Raw genomic sequence first — 25794 nt, forward strand, 5'->3', positions numbered from 1 at the left:
TGCATACATCGTGTAAATGCAAATAATACTGCCACCTAACAATATAGGCCCTTGTCAGCGGGTGGCGCATACACCGTGTAAATGCAAATAATACCGCCACCTAACAATATAGGCTCTAGTCAGCGCGTGATGCATAGATCGTGTAAATGCAAATACTGCCTCCTAACTATATAGGCTCTAGTCAGTGTGTGGTGCATACATCGTGTAAATGCAACTAATGCTGCCACCTAGCAATATAAGCTCTAGTCAGCGGGTGGTGCGTACATCGTGTAAATGCAAATCATCATCATCATCATCATCATCATTATCATCATAAGCCTGATTACGCCCACTGCAGAGCAAAGGCCTCTCCCATACTTCTCCAACTACCCCGGTCATGTACTAATTGTGGCCATGTCATCCCTGCAAACTTCTTAATCTCATCCGTCCACCTAACTTTCTGCCGACCCCTGCTACGCTTCCCTACCCTTGGAATCTAATCCGTAACCCTTAATGACCATCGGTTATCTTCCCTCCTCATTACATGTCCTCCCCATGCCCATTTCTTTTTCTTGATTTCAACTAAGATGTCATTAACTCGCGTTTGTTCCCTCACCCAATCTGCTCTTCTCTTATCCATTAACGTTACACCTATCATTCTTCTTTCCATAGCTCGCTGCGTCGTCCTCAATTTAAGTAGAACCCTTTTCGTAAGCCTCCAGGTTTCTGCCCCGTACGTGAGTACTGGTAAGACACAGCTGTTATACTCTTTTCTCTTGAGGGATATGGAGGCATACGTTGTAGGGCTTGTGTAGCTGTTCTTGTTGTGGTGACGACGTGCAGTCATGCAAGCAAGACAGGCGAGACGACCTCGAAGGAAGGGATCTGGCAATGCACCGAGAAATTTTGAAGATCTCAGTAAAGCAGCATATCGACCACGGTCCAGCAAGGCATAACGCCGCGAACCGTATGGTACAATAGCGAGAACTTTAGCATAGTGTTACCATTGCCCTCTTCTTCCCAACTGTGCATGCTCAATAAACCAAACACAAGCCAAGTCAACCACAGGGGGCGCCGCCAACAGCAACGCTAGAACACAGTAGCACTGTGCTAAAATGTCACTTGCCCCGTGTGAGGATGGGGGATTGAAACTTTCTAAGCTACTCGTGCACCTATAATCCTCGGTCTCGAAAAAAAAAAGAAACGGCAGACTTCAGCAATTGCTCTGGTGCACCACTCACATACTGCAGCAGCAGAAGGCTGCCACATATTACAACGCCTGCTTCCGAAGACGAATGTACTACACAACGTCACCCTCCTTCGCTACAGTATTGCCTATTGTGGCCACCGAAATATATTCATAGACGCCGCCCTTCTCGAAGTCTGTGTGGGGCGCAAAACTACTGACAAATTACCTAGCGTGAGTGTCGCGCGATAGTGCATGTGGTTGGCGTGTCCCGTACCGAAGTGCAAATTGCCGCAAGGGCATGAATGGCGGTGCCGGACATATCTTTGATTTGAGCGCGCAAGTGATTTGTTGGCTACTTTCGGCGAGTTTTGCCGACGTTCGTGTGTAAGGCATTACGCATTAAAATAATTAAACCATTGAATAGCGTGCGCTCTTCTATTAGCAAGACTGTGGGCTTTACAGATGTTCATAGCTGTGAGGCGACTATACAGGCTGTCCGAGCTAACGTCAGCGAATATTTAAAAAAAAGAAAAAACATTTACAACATACGGTGATGAGACCAACAATGTCACATCACCAGTTCTTCCGCCACCTGAATAACTTGGTGTACTAATTACCTGGATATATTCGAAAATATTAATGAATCAACATTTATTTTCGAACTAAGGACGTGACTTTCGATGGAACAGCTCTTATTGCGTTGTAGAACATCGCATTCAGCCATTTTCAGCGCCGGTATGTCCTGCGTAATAATTCTTTCCACGCTTTACTCGTAGCGCACGAAATACGTAATGCGCCACGTGATTACTCATCAGTTCGCGTGTTGCGATACCAGTGGTCCTAACTGTGATATGAAGGAACTCACTGTGCTCATTGTCTCACTCGGAAAGCGCCTGGAAGTGGCAGGCTGTCTATGTTGGAGTTGGCTTCCACCGATCGCAATATTTTGAGCAATATGCTCAAAAGGCAAATATCAAGGAAAGTACTAACACTATATGATAAGGCCGATTATTCAAGTATTAATGGTGAACTTTCTGTCTTTCATGAGGAACTTGCCCTTACATATCAGCAGCGGTCGACCGAGAGTAACTGGGCACTTTTCAAAACAGAAATGCTGCGTTTAATTAGTCTGTACATTCCGACTATCACGATAAATGAAAGAGCGCGTTCTCCATAGTTCAACAATACTTTAAAGCGCTTAAACAATAAGAAAAAAAGAACGATTATTTCGTGCAGCCAAGTGTTCAGGTTCTCCTTCTGCCTGGGAAAAATATAACGAAACCACTAAGAAGAAGAAGTTTATTTTTTACCACATAAGTACACTGATATATACAAAGCGGTAGGGATAGCAGGATAAAAGCTGCATAACGGCAGCTTGACTAGTCGCACCTCCCCATGAACAACAGGCAGCAACATGGCAAGATATTCGTAGTACATTCTTGTGGCAAGGTAAATATGTATACATATTCACAGACGCATATATATACACACATTTACACATATATACATACATACAGACATGCATATACGCATACATGTATGCATGAAAACCAGAAATGACAACTTAGAAATAGCAAAGAAATACCTTTCAACCGACAAACCAAAAAGTTAATTATTCACAGAAATTTTTGCAGTAATGTGCTCTTGGATATATGGCGTATGTTTACATCATTTAGACTATATTTGTTAAGTGTAGAGGGAAGACTAAAGAACATAACTCATTACAAGCACACACAAAACGTGATTTCTTTACTACTACCATCCCAAACATGTTGCACTCTAACCCGCGGCGTGTTTGGAAAGCAATAAAACCTGAAAATAATAGCTCTGTTTCTCTATGTGATAATTCTGGCTCACCAATTTCTGACTCAAATGTTCCTGATGCCTTGAACCTTGCATTTTGTTCAATGTTTACAAAAGAGCCTGCCAAATAACTTCCAGATTTACCATTTTTCGATTTTACACCAATGGAAGGTATTAATTTTACGCCAGAAGACATCGTTAAGGCTATAGATGGCCTGGAGTGCTCATCATCCTGTGTGATCAACAGTATTAATGCTAAAGTGTTAAAAAATACGAAGTGTGTCTGTAGTTCGATACTCTGTATCATTTTCAGCAATCACTTGACACAGGCACTGTTCCAAGAGACTGGAAAACAGGGAAGGTCATTCCAGTCTTCAAGAAAGGTGATCGGTCTGCCCCAGGTAACTACCGTCCCATTTCACTCACCAGCGTATGCTCCAAAATCATGGAACATATCATCTACTCTCATGTTGCTAACTTCCTAACTTCAGTGAAGTTCTTCCACGCTAATCAACATGGCTTCAGGAAAGATCACTCACGCGAAACGCAGTCAGCTTTATTTATTCATGATATTCATTTAAACCTCGACTGCAACATTTCAACTGACGCCCTGTTTTTAGATTTCGAAAAGGCTTTCGATGGTTCCACATTCTCGTCTTTTGCTAAAATTATCACGCCTAAACTAACCGAAAACAGTTTGTATATACTAGCAACCTTACATCTTCCGTTTCCTCCGTTCTATCTGGTGTACCTCAGGGCACTGTCCTTGGGCCACTCCTATTTTAATCTACATTAATGAACTGCCATTCACTGTATCCTCTGTAATACGTGTTTTCACAGATCATTGTGTCCTATACCACCCTATCAATATCGTCGATGACGGTTCTTACCTTCAGGAGGACCTCTTTCATATTCAAGACTGGTGCGCTACATGGCTCATGTCCCTAAACGTTAGTAAAACTGTGCACATTTCATTCCATCGTCGACCTAACTACATCCCCACTGCCTACAAGATTAACAATTGTACTATATCTACTACCAACTCCTGCAAGTTCTTAGAAATTCACGTCTCCAAAGAATTGTCTTGGACAAATCATGTAAGCCACATAATTAATTCAGCGAACAAAATTCTCGGTCATCTTCACCGTAATCTCTTCATGGCACTACCACCCGTGAAATCAGTTGCCTATAAAACGCCTGTGTGACCAAAACTTTAATATTCATGTGCTATCTTTGACCCTTACCAAACTAATCTCACTAAAGCCCTTGAATGTGTTCAGAACCGTGCTGCTAGATTTATTCTTTCAGATTACTCATATCACAATAGCGTTTTATCAATAAAATCTAAACTAGACCTATCGCCTCTTGCCTCTCGTCGTCGCATCTCTCGCCTATGCCTCTATCACAGGTTTTTTTTTTTATTTCATACCTCGTGACAGCCAGATGGTTCAGCTGGCTCATCGTGTTCGTCGAACAGGCCATCCGAACTCGTTAATCCCGCCACAAGGCCGCACCACTACGTTCCTGCAGTCATTCTTCGTGCGAACTGCCCGAGATTGGAATGGCCTTCCGAGACGAACTGCACTCATACGCGATACAGCGCCCTTTAGATCTGCCATCGAGTGTTCCGGCTCATCTTTCTAATTTTATCATCATCAATCCCGCCTTTTACGTGCCCGCCCTTCATGTAATATTCTATTTGGACCCTTGAGGTATATATATATATATATATATATATATATATATATATATATATATATATATATATATATATATATATATATATATATATATATATATATATATACAGTGAAAGCTCGTTAATTCGAACTTCAATAATTCGAATTTATGGATAATTCGAACTGTGCGATTTGGTCCGGCCAAGCTCCATAGAAGTCTATGTATAAAAAAGTCCGTTAATTCGAACGCGAGAAGGTTCCCTCACGGATAATTCGAACTACGCTCGCCTGGCACACGGCCAGAGAAACGCGCCTACTGCCTACACACAAGGCTGTATTGCCTCCGAATCGGAGAGGACGGCGAGAGAAGGCAAAATTGGACAAAAATCTAACCGACGCGGGGTCAGCCAGAAGGCAGCGGCGGCTGCCGCCTCTCCGTTCTACGTAACCTCGGAGACTTCTTGCCCGTTGCGAATCTCGGAGGCTTTGCAAATCTTGTACAGCTGCTAATGTTGTGCGGAGATGGCACGGCAAGCTCCAAAACACAGCGAATCAAGTACGTCGCAGCGGCGCTTGCAATCAGGAACCAACGAATCAGGGCCTTCGCCACCTTCACATGTTCAGCGTCTTTGTCTCGGCAGTCTTCATCGGTTGTGTACCTCTGTTTTCAGCTTAGGAGGTATCGGCCGTCGCGATTCATTGGGATGGTGTTAAGCCTCGGCTAACGTTCGTTTCGGTGGACATCGGTGGTGTGGCACAGTCGGACCCAGAGCTTCGACTTGAAGATGGCGTGTGCCCGCGGCACACGCCATCACTTTCTGACACGCCAAATTTCTGACATGCCCTACTGCTTCCAAATCGCAGTGTACTGTTGCCCTCCTTCACTTTCGTTAGTTCGAACTTTCGTTAATTCGAACTGAAGCGGCTTCCCCTTGCGGTTCGAATTAACGAGCTTTTACTGTATATATATATATATATATATATATATATATATATATATATATATATATATATATATATATATATATATATATATATATATATATATATATATACGCGGCATATATGGTGCTTTAACCCACTGAAAGGAAAGTTTTAGGATGCGCACTAATAGCTTTTTCTTTGATTCGTAGTCACGCCCCTAATTCAAACATAAAAGGTTGTTTAATTAATATTCTATAATTATGCTGATAATTAGCAGACAAAATTTAATCTGTGAGCGAAAGAGATTTACAATACATTAATACGACAAAAGATTGTGTGTTCCGCGCCCATCTTAGACGGACTTTCCCACACGTCAGAAGAGCGACTTCAAAGACTTTTAGCTGGAGGACTACGCATATGTCTAGGAGTTCCACGAGCGACTCCTATAGCTGTCTTGTAATAGCTGAGGCTCGCCAATCACCGTTTTCAGTTATGAGGACTACAGAAACGTGTCGACATTATTTCCGTCTTCAAACACAGCAGAAAAGCCACCCATTGGCTCTAGACATGATGAAACGAGATAGAAGTTATGTCCATAAAGAAATTCGAGAAAATCTTAGATATTGCCAAGAAATGAATTTCAAAACTCAGACGTCGAATAGCCTCCATGGCTGCTTACAGTTCCAAAAATCAAATTGTCAGTACAACGGATATTCAGAAAAAGAGACATGTTCATTCAAGCTGCTCAACAACTAGCACGTTACCAGATATATATATAGCGTATTCAGGATACGGACACATCTATAAAGACGGCTCCAGTGCAGCAACCTCTTCACCATTCACTACACCGCACCTCAATAAACAATACTTGTTCAAGTTATCTCGTGTGACTTTTTCCACAACGGCTGAACTATTCGCAATGATATGTGTGATAAAATTTATGACGTCAGTAAGAGATGCACAAAAGTAGATAATTTTCAGCGATTCACAGGCGGCTCTAACATCTGCAGCACAAAAGGAAAAACAATCAGCGATAGTATAATATACGAAACACTTCAAGACCTCACAAAGGCAGGCCAAGCGAAGCATGTAATAACATTCCAGTGGATACCAGGGCATTGTAACATTCCTGGTAACACAGCAGCCGATGAAGCAGCACGACAAGCACACCTCAATGATGTGTTTACGTTCCCAATATCAAAGAATGAGTTACGATGCATTACAAGGACAACGTCTTTCAATATGTGGAAAAATACGTGGTTTGACCACAATTCTAAGAGCTTGGAATTGTATCATATCAATCCGTTTATTGAATTCAATGTTCCATTGTCATTAGACAGAAATATGGAACCCCTTATTCATCAATTAAGGCTAGGCACTGCCTACACAAACCATTTCTTACATAGAATTGGGCGTGCGGAAACCTCAGAATGTGACTGTGGATTTGTAGATGAAGGTATAGATCATCTCCTTCTAGATTGCCCACATCCCGACACACCAAGACGCCGACTTAAATCAGCCCTGTACATAATTACATTAGACCGCAGACATTTCAGCTTAAGGATATTCTTGGGCCCGCGGCCAACAACGGCCTTGCAGAAGAGCGCTTGAAAAGCATTAAAACCTTTGTCTCGAAAACAGGCATTGTTGGCCGTTATCAACGCTTTTATAGTTCCTTTAATTTCAATGGCGCTGTATACATGTATGTGTTTGTGGATTATGTTATGTTGATTGTTCTGTTGTGACATGTGATAACGCATTTGCACGATGTATGCACCACTCGCTGATTAGAGACCGTATAATTAGGTGACAGTATCATTGGTATTTTTGAGACTTTCTTCTAAAGAATTGTGGAGTCGTTTAGCTTGTGTATTATATGTATCATGTATTTAATATTGTTACTGTGAAAACGTTGCTTCACCAGTTCTGATGTTTGTATGAAAAGGTTATAGGATATGTAACCTTGAACCGTGTATGTTGTAGGCTAGACCCATTGAAGAGCGAAGTAGTAGCCGGCGCCTTAAAGTGCGCGTCAACATCTCCTTATATCATTTAAATAGAAAAAGGACCGATGATCTAAAACCGTAGGTCTAATAAGCGCATATTCTACCAAGTTTTTTTTTCTTTCTTTCTTTTTCTACAGCTTAGCTAACGTTACCTGGGAAACCAAGACTTACATTGTGACTTATTATTTGATTACGTGGAATAGAGATGAGCTACTTTGTGACTCAAGGTGCCGTGCTATATGAGCCTGTTTTCTGGTGTCTGGCCTACCGGCAGTAAGAGCGATGCAGTGGAGGCGAAAGCTTTATTTTACAGCTGAGGTGTTAGCCTCTAGTTTGGTCGGAGTTTTTCGCGGCGGCGTCCTCACGGAAAACAACACTTTCAGCCATTGAAGTGAAAAGGGCATGCATTCTTTGGTATCACGCATACAACATACAGCAAAGTAGCATTCATTTCAACAAAAAACAAGCACAAAACAAGTACCCAAACCCCCTAATTGATGATAAGGCGCTCCTGCTAACAATGCGAAGCACGTAGCGCTCCCCGCATACGTTTCCCGATAAGGATTACTGATTACCACAGCGCCGCTATGGTAGGCAACGCATTGTTAGGACTCCCGAGGAGCAACGTGAATACGAGGAGCGGCAAAGGGAAAGGAAACGGCAATACGACCAGCGGCGGCGTACTGCCGCTGGTCGTATTGCCGTGGAATTCCAGCACAGGGGAAGTCCGCACGTCCGCGTTCTCCTGTGGCCGAATAATGCGCCGGAGGAGGAATTGAGCAATAAAGCATTGCACACCATCCTCAGCAGTTGTAGTGGTGGTTTTTAACAGCTTCTCTAGACATCAGCTTTTGCAGGGCCGGTATGGCGAGTCAATTTTCTACTTTGCCCTATGGCAAGGATGAGGCTCAGGAGACGATAATGGCTACAGTCGCCGTCATCGTAGACTTTAAAAAAAGGACGGACGGAAAGGCACAGCAGAACCAATGTCCGAGTTTAGAGTCGTAGTTTAGAGTCGTAGCTAATGTCGAAGTCTTTCACTAAAGAGATAATCATTGCATAAAAATGCTATCACATTAAGTACTCCTTGATCAAATGCCAGAAAGTGCCGTAATTTCTTTCCTTGTTTGTGCACGTAATGAAATGTGTATCTTGTGATTGCAGAAAGATGCCGTGAATCCTTATCACATTTTTGTCCGCGCAACAGAATTGGAATGTGTGGTGTCTTCAATTTCCATGCGCGTATGAATCTCACGAAACTGAATGTTTCTTGCCGCAAATTAAAATTCAAGAAGGCTTAATGTAATCTTTTCTACTATATGCACCCCACTTCGACTCACTGATAAGTGATTCAAGTTTTCCAGAGTGCTCACGTATCTGCTGACATCGCGTTTTAATAGAGGAGACATAAAAAGGAATGCCGGTTCATATGCAATCAAACTCTGGTATACGGCGAAAATGGGAAAGAAGCGGCAACATGCAATTGCCATGCCGTCGATTTAAACGTGCTTCTTTCTGCTTGTTGTTGCTGCTCGTGCTGTTTATGTTGATGTTGTTCTTGTTGTATACGAAACGTTTTACGTCCCAGCAGCGCGCCTCATGCGCCCCTATCACCAAGCTGGCAAGCGCTATGCACTTCCTACTAAGCCTTTTCCCCTAATCAATCATGGACCGAGAGTGCAACACGGTACAGCAGCGGATGAAGGCGAGCATTTTATCACCAATGCTAATCTCGGGTCAACGGGGAATGCAGCCTGAAAGATGGAACGGGCGCAGGGAGCGGTGAAGAAAGTGTCAGCCCATTACAATACTGCGCCACAAGCTACACGCGCGCTTCGCATACGAATGCGAGCGAGCTTGCAAGCTATACCTACGTTCGCAAGGCGCGTTCGGAAAGGTTTCGCCGGCCGGCGCTCGGCGTCGCGTGTGATTGGGCTCTCAAGATACGCCGCACCGCCGTTGTATCGCGACGGCGACGACGGGGACACTTTCCGCGTGGCGGAACGCTGCGTGACCAGAGTTGCGTTTCTCGACGAAACAGAAGACTCGCTCGTCGAGCGGTTGTTAAACGTGCTGCGTGCGCTTCCGTATACAGACAGCGAGAGAGAGAAAAAAAATCGAGCCTGGTGCATGCATTTGCTAACCTGTCATTTGTGATTGGGTTCACTGAACCGCTAGGGCTCGGTGCCGCAAATAACCGGACTTGAAACCTTACCGTACCGCGTATTGCATGCGAATCAACCAAAGAAGTCGTATTGCATGCGAATCAACTAAAGGAGTATGTCCGGAGTCGTATAGCAATGTCCCGTGCATAGGTGATGAACTGTCTGCCACATGAAATGGAGGCTATAGAGGAATATTAAGTGGAGCCGTACTTGAAACTTACACGCTTCTGCAACAGCAAAATTGCCACCGTTATACTGTGAGAGGAAGCTGGGCAAACAAGACAAAACGCAAAAGCGACAGACAGTTGCCAAAGCTTTCCTGATGTTGACGCATCAGCACGCCGTGGCGTAACGGGCGTCCACGGCGTCTACTGCGGTCCAGTTGCTGCTGCTGCTGTATTCAAATCCTACTTGGTTTACGAAGTAAATAAATACCCGAACAAGGAGTTCTTCAAAAGCGGGTCCCAGAGCATACAATTGTAGAAGTTGAAGTTTGTTGTTTATTACTGGCATCTACAGAAAACGGGCGCACATATTATATACAGCATCAGGAGGTTCCAGAGTGAGAAACTGCCAGGGGGACCTCGTATCATTAGAGAGAGAGGGATATAAGGAAGGCAGGGATGTTAACCAGTCAAAAGTCTGGTTGGCTACCCTGCTCTGGGGGAAGAGAAAATGAGAACAGAGAGAAGGGAGAGAGAGAGGGTATAGAGACGTGCACAGACAGTGCTTCAGTGAAAGCCGCTCGTGCAAACCAGACGTTCTCAGAAAGCACAAAACTGCCTTCACTGCCGTCTGAGCCGATTATCGGTGGGGACGGTGCTCTAGTACTGTCTATTCACTCAGAGGACGATCATCTAGTTTCCTCAATGTGCTGGACAAAGATTGTCTTTGTGCTTGAAATTGAGGACAGTGGCACAATAAGTGCTCAATGTTCTCCTTGCATCCTTAAACATCACATGCAGGGCTATCAGCCATTCCAGTTAGTGCTGAGTAAGCTTTCGTGAAGGCAACTCCCAGCCACAACCAACACAGAAGAGACGCTTCGCATCGGTGCAGTCCAGCCGGAGGTCTGAGTCGCATAGAAAGGTTTAGTCTGTCCAGTCTGGTGCGCCATGTATGTGCGGTATTCGACTCTGCTTAGGAGAACATGTGTGCTAGAATGCGAAGTTGTCTCACAGCGTCGGTCCTTGAGAGGAATGGGGACGCAGCGGTTTTTTTTGATTGACGTACGAGCTGCCTTATTTGTGTCATCATTTCCAATGATACCGCGATGACCTGGTATCCATTGAAATAAGATATCATGGCCTTTTTCTCTCAAGTGGTGGACAACTTCCACGATTCCACACGGGAGCTGATCGTGAGTTCCATATCGGAGGAACGACTGCGCACATTGCAAGGCCAGCCTTGAATGGCAGAAGACTGCTTAAATTATACTGCGCGAAAAAAAAAACGACACGGACGTGAGAGAAGACGACACGTCCTCGGCACGTTCTCGTTCTCTCATGTCCGTGTCGCTTTTTTGTTGCGCAATATCATTTAGGCAATGGATTACCAACTTGCCCGGAATGCTGCTCGCAGAAGGCTGCCCATTTTCGAGGACTTTCAGCGCTTATCTCATGAAGCGCGTCGGGAAGAGCCGCGAGCTCTGCAGCTGTAGACGTAGTGATATGGGAAGTCTTGAACCGCTGGGTTATTCCCACTCTTGACATAACTACAGCGCCACCGGAACTGGTTGATGTAGTTGAGCCATCAGTATAAACGTGTGTGCAGTCTCTCTATTTCTCGTATAAGGCGAGTAAAGTAAATTGCTTGAATGCTGATGCTGGCAACTCCGACTTTTTCTGAAGTCCTGGGATTGTAAGGTTTACTTGAGTAATGCTCACACGCCATGGAGGAATCGAAGGTCTTGCCGCAGATGCGTAACCTGACTTGAGAAAGGCATGGTGCGCGAAGACAATTGCACTGAATGTCGTGTGGGGCCTTTTTGCTGAGAGACTTGCGATATGGTGGGTAAGGGTCCGGGCGACACATTGTTTCAATGGTAATGTGCGCTCTAATAGTGTAATCTTGAGCGACTGCAATAACATCAGTTGTTGACGCACTCCGTGGTAGACCAAGGCATATCTTGAGGGCTTGGGCTTGTATGCATTGTATTGTATTCAGGTTAGTTCTGCCGGTGGTGGAGATGATAGGTAGGTTGTACCGCAGGAATCCAATAAGGAGAACCCTGCACAGTTGCAGCATAGATTGTATTGACACTCCCCAGGCCCTTCCTTCTAGAAACTTAAACATATGGCCAATTCCTGTCGGGCGTTTTCTCATATAATTCACATGAGGAGTCCAGGAGAGATTTCTGTCAATGACCATTACTAAACATCTGTGACTTGTGCTGTACGAGATCAGCTGTCCGTTGACAGATATCATGTATGGAGACATTGGATTTCTGATAAATGCCACCACTGCACACTTTTCACATTCTCGAAGGTTCTCGAAGGTTCTCGAATGTTAATGTGGCTGCCTTCTGAAGCTGCGCACGAAGCTCCAGCCACGTCACGCCTGACGTCCAAATACAAATGTCGTCGGCATAGATGGAGAGCCTAACGGGGCATGGAAGGGTGTCGGCGAGTCCAGTGAGCATTAGATTGAAGAGCGTTCCTGAGTAGAGAGCCCGGGACGAAAGCCGATCAAGTTGTATGGGAGGATGTCGTTCTGCTCAACGTGTTTAGTGAGTCGATTTAGGATGACATGTTCCACAGCTTTGCCTAGACAGGACGTTAAGGAAATAGGGCGGCGGTTGTCCAGAGTGAGTTGTTTTCCTGGCTTTGGTATGAGGATAGTATTGGCCACCCTCCATTCCTCTGAGTATACCCCTTTTCTCCAACATTCATTGAAATGTTCAGTTAGATAAGAAATTCATTCATCAACCAGATTTCTTAATATCTTGTTAGTTATTCCGTCAGGTCCAGCCACCGGTCTACTATTAAGACTGGAAGAGCCGCCCTCACTTCACTCTCAGTGAAGTCCCGGTCAAGTTCTTCACATATGCCTCCCGTATATTCGGGGCTCTCGTCTTCTTCGTTTGGTTGTTTAAGTGGGAGATATATGGCTTAGAGGCTACCCATGATATCCTTCTGTGTTTTATCTTGGCTTTCCTGATGAACCAACTTAAATATAGCTGTTCTCTTGCTTGTCCTTGTTTCATTCTCATTGAGCAAGTGCTTGAGGAGGTTCCAGCTACCTCCATGTTTGAGTCTACCATTAGCCGATTACAGATCTCATCCCACTGTTGCTTCACGAGGGTCTTGGAGTGATCGTCAATTTCTTTGTTTAATTGCGCTATTTTTTTCCTTAGCCTTCTGTTAAGTCTCTGCGTTTTTCATCTCTGTAATATAGACTGTTTGGCATCAATCAGATGCGCCAGCCTGCTGTCCATAGCCTCAATACTTTCCTCTGTCCTGATTTCTTTAGTGGCCTCTTTGACGTCCTCTCTGAACTGGATGACCCACGTCTGAAGGGGATCCTGCTCGGCATCTAGAGGCCCCACTTTCCATCTGTTCGCCCTGATTTTTCTGAACTGATCCCAATCAGTGAAATTGAAGATTCTAGTTTCCTGTCTCGGTATGCGTATGGTTATGTGTATGATATAATGATCGCTCCCGAGATCCATGTTTGAATTTTCCTAATTGGTTCCTTTTGAGTTATTTACAAAAGTAATATCTGGTGTGGAGTCCCTGCTTGTGGACGTGCCACGAAGGGTGGGATACGCCGGATCAGTAATCAAGCATAACCCCAGATCCATGGCAAGACTCCATAGCTACTCTCCCTTCTTTGTGTTCCAAGTGTATCCCCATGTGTGATAGGGAGCATTAAAGTCCCCTCCAATAATGAGCGGGGAGTTTTTGGCAACCGAAAGCACCTTGTTGAAGAGTGCTCTAAACCTCTGTCTCATGTCGTTAGGACTGCTGTAAATATTCAAACAGAAAATGCTTTGCGTCTTACCTCTGTTCCTTTTAAGTATTATCTCAACTAGAATAAATTCAAACCTGGAATGTTTAAGATGAATATCATGCTCAATCTATGGCAACTTTTTGTCAATGAGGATCGCCAACCCCCTCCCCGTTTTTTTTTTTTTGTCTCTACATATAACTTTGTACCCAGTAAGCATAATTTCGTCCGCTAAGGTTTCCTGCAGCATAATTACTTTTGGCCTGGCCTCAGATGACCTGATCACCTGTCGCAGTGCGGCTTTTTTGTGTTGGAACCTGCGACAATCCATTGCCACACGTTAAATCCATGATTACTGTCCATTGTTATTAGGTGAGGCTGCCTTTCTATTACTTCCTCTTTGTGATTGCTACTTTGCTACTTTCCTCTTTGTGATGGCCCCCGACAATCCAGGAATGGACTTTATACTATCCGCCTCCGATGGCAGATACTCATCGTCTTCATCCCCTCGCGTCTCAATTTTCCTACGTCATTTCTCCGCCGTTAGTCTCCATTTCCCCAATTTGTCCACTTTAAAGTTAGTCGTTTCCACTGTCTCTCTTATCGCTTTAATTGCATCTTTTATTTCCCAGAGGGCTGAGAAGACTGACTCATCCTCGGAACTCACCGCCCTCTTTTTAGGGGCAAGAGAGCTGAATTCCCCTGGATCGCTGGTTTTTCTTACAGGTTTATTTATCTCTACTCTAGTAGGGCTCGAGTGCTCTTTTTTACGAAGCTCTGCTACCTGCCTGGTCAATTCTTCAATAGCTTTTCTTAAAGAAGTTACTTCTTTAATTAATTACTCTATTCTGGCATCATTGTCATCATCCACAGCAGCCGAGGCGCCCCCAGCAACTCTCTCCATACCTTTTACTTTGTCAGCCCAAGTGGTTCCTGGCGTCTTCTTCTCGCCAGGTATTGAGTCCCTTTGCACGAAGCACACCTGCGCTTCCCTTGACTTGGAGCGCCTTCTCTCCCTGGATAGTGAACGATGCCTGGATCTGGTACGACTCCTGGAGCGTGAGTGCTCTCTGTCCTCGGTGCGATGGTTGAGCGCCAGCTGTTGCGCTTCCAACTGCACTCTTGTTGACGACCGAGCCCTGTTGCACTCTTTTCGACGAAGTCGTACGACGTAAGGGATTTGAAATCTTTGCTTACAAAACTTGTCACCGGTAGGGTGATCGCCTTCACAAAATTTACACTTAGGTACACAAACATGTTCATCTCCTAGGTTGCGAGTTCCACATCCCCTGCACTGAACAAAGTCAGGTGTTGGACACACATCAGAGCGGTGCCCGACCCTTCCGCAGGTGAAGCAGACGTCGAATTGCTTCCTGTAGAGGTAGCATCTCACTAGTGTGGATCCGTACCTGACAAAATTGGGCACTTTGAGTCCATCGAAAACTACAATGACCGATCCCGACGTCTTGATGCGCTTCGCAGCCAGCGCAAGCGGGTTCAAGTCATGCACGATGTTTCTTGTTATCATAGCTTGCGAGTCTCTGATGTCCACTTTTTGGATGACGCCTTTGCATGTGGCATGTGGTGCCGCTTCGTATGCATTTGCCTCGTATTCCGCTTCCATAATCTTTAATGACTTGATTCTAACGTACTTCGCAGCATGTTCGGGCTTAGGTGTGCTGACTACGATGATATTGTCACGTGGTGGTGACTTTAAGAACACAGTCGCAATACTGTGAAAGACAAAACTAACTTTTATTGGGCGAACCTGTGCCCACAAAACAGGCTACACTTATAGCACAACGATAGCGGCGAACACGGTCGGCGATCGTCGAAAATCTGATCAGCGGGTCAAGCACGTCGGCTTTTATAGATCAGTCGTGGAATGTTCCAGATTAACCGATGGGACCCGCGTGCCTTCCACAAAGTTCTGCACTATTCGCGTCGCGCATACATGCAATCAGATTACACAAGTTGCGGTGAAAGACAGTGGAGGGAACCATCGATAACATTCCACAAACTTCTTTTACATGCAGGCGCGTCCTGCGCTGCACGAGAACATTTGTTAGGCGGCCAAACGTGGTCGCCCGATAAAGATAAGTACACGTGTCATTACCCCCCTCTTAAAAAGTATCTACCCGATGCTGCAAACAAACGAAAGTAATAAATAGGCACTCGTAGCAAAGAAAACAACAAAATAAAGGAAGTTCGTTAGCGTCCGTAAAATGGTTTAAGACGCACCACGTGGACCACTTCAGGTCGTGCGCGGCGCCGCTGTGAATGCGAAATGCCGTCTGGCACGACCTCATAGTCCAGTGCGCAAATACGTCGGATGACCTTGTAGGGTCCGAAATAGCGTCGCAGTAGTTTCTCACTCAGTCCTCATCGGCGTATCGGGGTCCATACCCTAACACGGTCGCCGGGCTGGTACTCGACGAAGCGTCGTCGGAGGTTGTAGTGTCGGCTGTCGGTACGCTGCTGGTTTTTGATCCGTAGGCGGGCGAGTTGTCGGGCTTCTTCGGCGCGCTGGAGATAGGTAGCGACGTCAAGATTCTCTTCGTCAGTGACGTGCGGCAACATGGCGTCGAGCGTCGTCGTCGGGTTCCTGCCGTAAACCAACTTGAACGGCGTGATCTGTGTTGTTTCTTGCACTGCCGTGTTGTAAGCGAATGTTACGTACGGCAGAACGGCATCCCACGTCTTGTGTTCGACGTCGACGTACATCGCTAGCATGTCGGCGAGGGTCTTATTCAGCCGCTCCGTAAGACCATTCGTCTGCGGGTGGTAGGCCGTTGTCCTCCTGTGCCTTGTCTGACTGTAGTTCAGAATGGCTTGAGTGAGCTCCGCTGTAAAAGCCGTTCCTCTGTCGGTGATGAGGACTTCTGGGGCGCCATGTCGCAGCAGGATGTTTTCGACAAAGAATTTCGCCACTTCGACTGCGCTACCTTTCGGCAGTGCTTTAGTTTCAGCGAAGGGGGTGAGGTAGTCCGTCGCCACGACGATCCACTTATTTCCGGTTGTTGACGTCGGAAAGGGTCCCAGCAAGTCCATCCCGATCTGCTGGAATGGTCGGCAAGGAGGCTCGATTGGCTGTAGTAATCCGGCTGGCCTTGTCGGCGGTGTCTTGCGTCGCTGACAGTCTCGGCATGTTCTGACATAACGGGCGACGTCGGCGGTCAGGTGCGGCCAATAATACTTTTCTTGTATCCTCGATAGTGTCCGGGAAAATCCCAAGTGTCCAGCGGTCGGATCGTCATGTAGGGCGTGCAATACTTCTGAACGAAGTCCTGACGGGACAACAAGAAGGTAGTTGGCGCGGACTGGTGAAAAGTTCTTCTTCACGAGTAGATTGTTTTGAAGCGAGAACGCGAAGCTATAAGACACCAAGTCGACGAAATGCTGCGCGACGACATCATCCAGCCGTCGAAAAGCCGTGGGCCTCTCCAGTAGTTTTAGTTAAGAAAAAGGACGGAACCCTACGTTTCTGCGTCGATTATCGTCGATTGAACAAAATCACGAAGAAAGACAGTGGAGGGAACCATCGATAACATTCCAGAAACTTCTTTTACATGCAGGCGCGTCCTGCGCCGCACGATAACATTTGTTAGGCGGCCAAACGTGGTCGCCCGATAAAGATAAGTACACGTGTCAATATTTTGAGTGAAGTTCGGGCAGACGGGCCTCATCTTCACGGGCCTCCTCTTCCGTTAGGCCGTACGCCTCGATGACTGCGGAACCAATCGTGGTGGTGCTCACCTTGTTCAAATTGAGCCCTCCTCGAGGTCGTATAATGATCTTTCCGTGCTCCTCGGGCAGTTGAGGCATACTCCAAGCTTTTATCATCCGATTCTTGACCATTCCACCGACGGTGGTTCCCTTGACTCCATGCTCCCGCTGATTACGTGGCAATGTGCTTACCTCATCCACAGCCTTTGTGCTAGCTCGTGATCTTTGGCCAGTCACTACTTCCCAACCGTAATCGTCCTGATCATTGTTTCCTTCATTTCCACCAAAATCTTAATCTTCCATGTTTGTATCCGCCATGGCTGCGGTCAGGTAGACTTACTGGGCCCAACAAAGGCCCTACTCCTCACTAAGGTGCAGAAAAAGTTCCGTGAAATTGTGAAGAAACAAGCCCCACCTCGAATCTTGGTGTCAGTAGATTCGCCGTCGCTTCGCGGATCCAGTGGTATGCTTCTTTTCGTTGCACTCTCAAAATTGGTGAGCGGAGCATGGAAAAAGGAACGGAGCCGACGCTTCCACATCTGCACTGCTCGGCGCTTCTTCTTCTTCGGGCCACGCAAAAGGGTGGGGCTTCCATCATTTAACAAGCATAGTTCTTGTTCAGAGGCAAATGACACTAATCTTCTGCCCCTGGAGTTTAGCTTAGAACATCCTCAGAGATAATAGTGGGCATTCAAATCTGCAGTAATCACCAAAGGCTGCGGGGTCGCTGTCATGATTCACCGTAACCGCTTCAGTCCAGACTACTTGAGGGCGATATGTAGGCTCCAACTACTGTGAAAGTGGCTTGCCTTTCTTTACTGTCAGGCATACTTACTGGTTTCCTTGGTCAGGTGGCACCGGATGATGGACATACATAGATCAGGTCGTGTGAAAACGATGATCTTCCTGCATTCTTCGTAGATGGTGGACATGAAAAACTCATACCCGGACAGTCTGATGCTATCTGATAGGGGCTCGCAGATGATGATGACAGCAAACTTATTCATGAACACCAACTGTCGAAAGTCCGACATGCGTGACTTAAGTCCTCTGGCGTTCCAATGAATTATCGACGCCTTCCGGACCTCATCACGAAACGACGGCTTCAGGAGAGCCATCATTTCAACCAAGAGCTGCAAGTACTGGACTCAAAGTGTCCAGCACCTGTAGCGCGCTTTGCGCAGACGAAGATTTCATGTTGTTAAGTATAACGTGAATGACATTCATGAGGGACAGCAGAATGTTGATGATCTGAAGATCATCAGCCAGCGTCGCTTCAACAGTTGCCGAAGCCGTCGAGGTCGGTGCGTTTTGAGGCAAAATAGCAGGGAGTTGTGCCCTCGGGCATGAAGAGCACAGTGTGCGGCCAGCGCTGCGGTGCACTCTTCATGGTAGAAGCACTTGGCGACGAAGATGCCTGCAGTAGCCTTCTTTTTTCTGATCTAGTCGTCATGACTTTGAAGTCATCGTCCGACGAGTCGTAGCTGTCCGAGCATAACTGAGTGGCCTCGCTGTCTGTATCGCTTGACGCACTCCCACGTTTCCTGGACGTTATCCGACCTGATGGCAGCGCACCAGGAAGGTCGTCAGAGATCTCTTCATCCATTGTCGCAAACAGGGAGTCCCAGAAATGCAGGAAAACAAAGCGAAGAAGCAGAAATAAAAGTACTGGCTTTTTATCAAAGAATCACTTCTTCTTTCTCCCTCCTATCATTAGTGAGTACATAAGAGTATTAGAGCAGCGAGAACAGGGCGAACAAAAAAAAGCGTCAAGACATACATTCGGTAAGGAACAAGTTATAATAAATAGCAAACAATCATATATGTATGAAAACAGCGCTATGCAATCATATCATATTATTCACTCACAAACAGAAATGTCTAGTAATGTAGAAAAAATTCGCTTTTCTACACACTACTAACAAGGAAAAATAACTTTGTTTTACAAAAATATGAAGCCTAACAATACAGTAATAAAATTAATATAATGAAAATGCAATAATTATGAATATGCGTTTATGACAAATGAAAAGATGGTTCTGGTAACAGTATTTTTCTCATGTTGTGTTTTAAAAAATGCAACGAATGAGATGACTACGTTTACCCGTAACAAAGGACTACATTGCATTCTAAAGAAAAAAAAACAACCCAGCATGTTTCGAGAACTTTTCTTGCGCCAGAATGGCCAAGACTAAGCGAAAATTAGGGGTGTCAGAATATACATATTTCGAACACCAATCTAACGTTTTTTTTTTGTTTGTTTGTTTTCTGTTCGATTCATAATCAATTCGAGAACTCATTATCCAAAGTTGTCAAATATTCGTTTCGTCCGAACACCATGCGGGTCAACAACAGTTCTTACACTCTACCGGGACAAAGGCTGATGCACGGGAGAAGCACTCTCAAGGACTCTGGACAAGAGAATCATGGTTGGTTGCGCAGACGATTTAGTTCCTGGACGCTAACACATGCAACAGCTAGGTCACTTAGGCACAATAGTTACCAGCCGTTAAGGGAACACGTGTCGCTTTAGGCAGCCTACGAATTCGCCGACTTGATTTAGGCGAAATAATGTATTATTTAGTCAGTCTCACCAAGTTCGTATTCTTTAAAAACGGTGTGCGGTGTTCCTGCAATGAGGACGACAAAATAGCTCTGCTACATGCTTATAGCGACTTGCTGTCCCTTCTTTTTTGTGTGTGTGTGTCGAGGAGGTCAACCTTGCAGGGACGAGCACAGCGACATTTATTCAAGGTAACGGAGTCCCAGGCGCTACGCTGTCATTGTCATGAGGTACAAGATATGGCTGTATACTTTCCCTAGTTTCTCATTTAAAAGCTTCTCAGTTTCCCTGACATCCAGCTGTTAACAGCATTACATCTATCAAATAAAGTAAACAAGCCTTTCATTGAACTTTTCACCTTGTTTAGAAATTGAGGTTATTCGATATTCGCTCTACTAAGCACGACGTCGCGAGATGAAATTCCGGCCAGGGCGGCCGCATTTCGATGGGGGCTAAATGCGAAAACGACCGTGTACTTCGATTTAGGTGCGCGACTACCTCAGGTAGTCGAAATTGAAGTTGAAGTTGAAGTTTATTCAAAATAGGAAAGTACACAGGAAATGTTGAACAGGACATCTGAATTCCTAGCTCAAGGCTACTTGGGATCCATGCTAGTTATAGCTCACAATCTTAACAGCAATACGAAATAGTATCAATAAATCATACATACATAATCATTCATTCATAAACACAAGGCAGGCTACGTGTAATAGCTACGAGAAACCCACAGAAAGAAATTTGTATTTAGTAAATTATACACTGAAAGTCAAAAAAGTAAACACATGTACACCATCGAGATGAAAACTTTATGCAGATAATAGTAGTGAGTGATAAGGGGATTCCACTGATATTGAAAAACATTTTGCTTGTCTCACTTCTGATGGTAAGCTGTTCCATAGGAGTGCTCCAGTGTTGTTTAACCTTCGCCTTCCATATACATTATGCATTTTTGGCAAGAGAAAATTTCCCTTAAGTGCGCTGCGTCTATTGCTTCTGGAATGTAAAAAAATTGATACAATCAAAGGACAGTTAGTGGTTATGCTATTATGAGTATGCAATATAGTTTTAAGATTCAGTAATAAATTAAAAGGCAGTATATTTAAGCTTTGGAAGAGCGGCATTGATTTAGCATCGTAATCCGAAAAAGTAATGAATCGCAAGGCCCTTTTCTGAAGAAGTACAATAGGTTCTACATAAGAAACGTACGTGTTGCCCCAAGATGCAATACAGTAGGATAGATGGCTATGGAATATGCTGAAGTAAATTGTTCGCAGAGTGGCAGTGTCGAAGTAATCACGGCATTTGCACAGCATAAAACAAGCATTGCCCAACTTTTTACACAGCAATGCATATATATATAATTTTATTTGGTTATCAAATTTTGTTTTTCGAACAGCCCTAGTGAAAATACTTTGAAATGCGTGGCGTCACACTGACGTGCAAGCGCTCGGATTTCGGTGCGAACTCCAGGAAAGGGTTGTTGAGCCTACATTTTATCCTGTACTAATCAACCTAATCCCGCATAATGAACTATAATAGAGCTGTTAAAGAATACCATAGCTGTCTTAATCAATTTATTGCTGCTCTATAGTGTCTCTTTAATCATCTGGTAAGACATAGCACGCACAATGTAACATATGCTGCCTCAAGTCACGTTAGCTTCACTTACAACGCTTCAAATAAAAAAATAAACAAAAACGTTCGATAGCTTTTGTCGTTTCCTCTGGGTGGGCGGTTCGCAACTAGATTTCCAGCAATCAATATTTAAGAACTATTTTGTATTCCCTCTTTCTTTATTTAAAGAAAGACATATTCACAGAAATTTCACATCAAGTTGTTGAGTCTAAAATATATCAATAAACTTGGCATTGCGCAGCCGAGTTTGAGGTCGCGGATGCGATCCCGGCTTCGGCGGCCGCATTCCGATGGGGAGGGAGTGCAAAAACGCTGCTATACGGTACATTGGGTGCACTTCAAAGAACCCCAGGAATTCAAAATTAATCCGGAGCCCCCCACCACTGCATGCGTCATAGTCAGGTCGTGGTAGGTTGGTAGCGGTTAAAACAGAATTCAACTGGAGAGCAGTATGCCTCCGGCGACACCATTTCACTTTCATTCAAAAAATAATATATTTGCTTTAAAGTCATCACTGATGATGAGAATTTCTGCTCACGAACGGGCACGAAAAATGCCGACCACCGAGAAGCTAACAGCTTCGCTGTAAAAACTTGTAGCACACGCAAACACCCACACTACAAGAATGAAAGAAAAAGAATGCGGTAGAACCCACCTCACGACGATCCTGTTCGGTAATACGATTAGCATTGAATCCATGTACTGACACACCGTATTGCTGAAGTTACACTTACTTAAATTCCGTAGTGGTCATCTTGAGAGTTCCGTTACTTCGGCCATATTCGACATACGCTTTCGCCGGTATCGTTCCACTTCGGTTTGACACGCGCTTGCCAAGGTGGCATGACGGAATGACGACAACGCAGTAAGGGCGATGGAATAACAGAGAAGGAATAAAGTCGATGGAACCACAAATGGGGTGTAACGACGAGGGCATGACGACAATGAGATGACGATTCCAAAATGATGAAGATGGTATAATGACCGCAGTGTGACAACGACGGCGTGCAAGCAATGGCATGATGACCAGTGAATGATGATGATGATGGCGTGACGACGCCGGTATGGCGACAACCAGATGACGAAGCTGCAATGACGACGACTGCGCGACCACGATGGCATGAAGACGCTATGACAACCGTAGCATGGTGGCGACTGTCTGACGACGACGCAATGACGACAATGGCGGGACAAACGGTAGAATAATCGCGATAGCAAGACTACGATAGAATGATAGGGAGGGAATGACGTGCATGGAATGACACAGTCGGTATGACGACAGCGGGATGCTTTCTAAAGTTATGATGAGGATGGGGAAACGATAGATAGATAGATAGATAGATAGATAGATAGATAGATAGATAGATAGATAGATAGATAGATAGATAGATAGATAGATAGATAGATAGATAGATAGATAGATAGATAGATAGATAGATAGATAGATAGATAGATAGATAGATAGATAGATAGATAGATAGATCATTGAGTGAGTGAGTGAGTGAGTGAGTGAGTGAGTGAGTGAGTGAGTGAGTGAGTGAGTGAGTGAGTGAGTGAGTGAGTGAGTGAGTGAGTGAGTGAGTGAGTGAGTGAGTGAGTGAGTGAGTGAGTGAGTGAGTGAGTGAGTGAGTGAGTGAGAAGCGATATATTGAGCCGTTGGGATGCTTGCACGATAAATGTTTATGTTTTATCACAAATTCAGATCGCACAAACGATCTCCTTTCAGTCGACCTCGATAGCACATACCAAACTGGTCGCATCACGCAAAGGTATATTCCATACATACGTGTCACATTGATACGCCATAATTTATCAGTAAAAAAAGGTATCTAGATAGTCGTCTGTGCTTCCCCTCGGTAATGAAAGCTGTAGAAACAATAACCCGCCTTTCCATTGCAGCTGCAGCAAAGTAAACAAGAAAAACAACAATTTTCCATTTGTATTGCTCTGTACATTTTGTAACAATGCTTATGGCGAAAAAGATTAGACAGTGATATATAGAGCCTATAAAGCATCGTCACCAATACTGCGCGCTTACTCCTACGCACTTGCAATACTATTGGGTTTCGCGGCATTACCTGCTTCAAAAATTTTTGCGGGGCCGGCACGTCACACATCGATACTACACTCCTACTCCTCAAATTCTGAAACAAACAATGGAAATTCCCGCTCTTTTTCGCATGACTAGGTGCTCTAACGATATGAAACTTGGTTTATTTAAAGCACACGCTTACAAAATACGTACATGTGGGCATCAGTGTGGACACTACACTGTCACAAGTTGAACCAACCGATTTTGAATGTATGCCAGCTGACTGAAGGCTGCTGTCACTGAAGCAGAAACAATGTCAAAGTCTCTAAACAGCAAATCGATATATCCTTGGTTCAACAAAAAACCAAGACGATGCGTAGCTCTTATGTGGAAACATAGGCCAGGAAGGAAGTGCCACGAGCAACAATAGAAGCCTGTTTCCCCGCGGTGTCCTTGATCGTCGACGTGGTAAGAAGGGGCAAACCCGAGGACCCCGTGGTGGACGCAAGGCACACTCTAATAGCAGTCCTTAAAGAGTAAGGTACGAAGACTGCTATTGCAACAATAAAGTTCAAGGACAGTTATGGTTGATATGGAATAACAGTGATAAAAACATGTTTAGCGGACGGATTAACAAATGGAGTCGTTTTTTTTTTATTCGATCACATTAAAGAAAGACTTTAACTTGGACACCCACACTATTTCTAAAGCATTTATTCGACGGTAGCGCGTTTGCTCTTGTCATGAATTATCAGTAGGGCGAACGAATGAACACCGCGTTTTGTAGTAGTTTAGAGAAATCAGAAATCGCTGAGACCTAGCGAAACAATGATAACTGTGCAATATTTCTAAAAATTTTGCAACAATATAAAGAAATGTTGAAGATGACCGAAGCAGTGAAGAGACGTTATCGAGCTCTGGTGAAGAAATTATCACGGATGATTGCTACCTGTGGACGTCAGGGTTGAATTACTGTCCTGGTGATATTTATATATATATATATACATATATATATATATATATATATATATATATATATATATATATAGATAGATATATATATATATATATATATAGATATAGATATATATATATATATATATATATATATATATATATATATATATATATATATATATATATATATATATATATATATATATATATATATATATATATATATATATATATATATATATATATATATATGTATATATATACATATATGGAGAGAGAGAGAGAGCAACAGCTCCAGCTTCCTTAGCGTCTTTGTTCAGCGTCTGACCATAAAGTGCAGTGACTACGGCTGATATGAGAGAAATTGATTGCGCGCAGCCAAGCTTTTATTGTGGAAAATATATGCCCACTTCTATGATATGGTCCCATCAACTTCTTCTTTCAGTCACTGTAAAGTCATCCTCATATTAAAAATAGTCTGCACGCTTCTGCAATCTTTGAGACATAAAAAAAAATAGCGACTGCACAACTAAACTTTGTTTTAGCGAACGACTTCAAACACATGCCTAATCATTCACTAGAGTGATGGACAATTTCCATGGAGAGCGGAACAATGAAAGCTTCCCTTTGCACAATCAATTTCCCTTATATCAGCCGTAGTCACTGAACTTTATGTTCAGACGCTGAACAAGGACACTAAGGAAGCTGGAGCCGTTGCTGGATTTACATGTTCTGCCTGAAGCAGTCTTCGTGAAGGTAGGAAAGAGTGAGGTACATTTTTTTTTGTCTTTACAAAAATGAACGCACTGTCCCGTTAGGCTTTTGATGCCGCATTTCGATGGCTTAGCTTACACTATTGGTGTCTCCCATAGTGGTCAAAAGTTTTGTGTCATCCGTGGCTCGACGCGGCATTCGCGAAAGGCCAATCCTTCCGCAATTGGAATGACTGACAGTCTCGGGCCGTATGCAAGAACTGCGGCTGGGGTCGACAAAAGCATGACTAGCCAATGAGTACACCCATGAAGGCCATGACCACTTTGCTGTTTACAAACAAGGACGCTTGCGAGCTTCCGGTTTTCACCAGAGAAATAGCGTAGGTGAGAGGCAATGCCGAGCCCCAGTTGTGCTGGAAAACAGAACCCTGCATATTTTTGACAGTTTTCGTCTGCTGGCAAATACAATTACACA

The 25794-nt window shown here is 44.4% G+C and overlaps 1 long non-coding RNA gene across 1 annotated transcript in view; it reads right to left on the minus strand.

Moving 5' to 3' along the window:
• LOC135905789 (uncharacterized) overlaps window positions 1-25794 on the minus strand; it is a 68338-nt gene that overhangs the window by 8679 nt on the left and 33865 nt on the right. The gene's annotated exons all lie outside the window — the stretch shown is intronic.

Source organism: Dermacentor albipictus, chromosome 1 (genome assembly GCF_038994185.2).
Source record: "Dermacentor albipictus isolate Rhodes 1998 colony chromosome 1, USDA_Dalb.pri_finalv2, whole genome shotgun sequence".
Lineage (NCBI taxonomy): Eukaryota > Metazoa > Arthropoda > Arachnida > Ixodida > Ixodidae > Dermacentor > Dermacentor albipictus.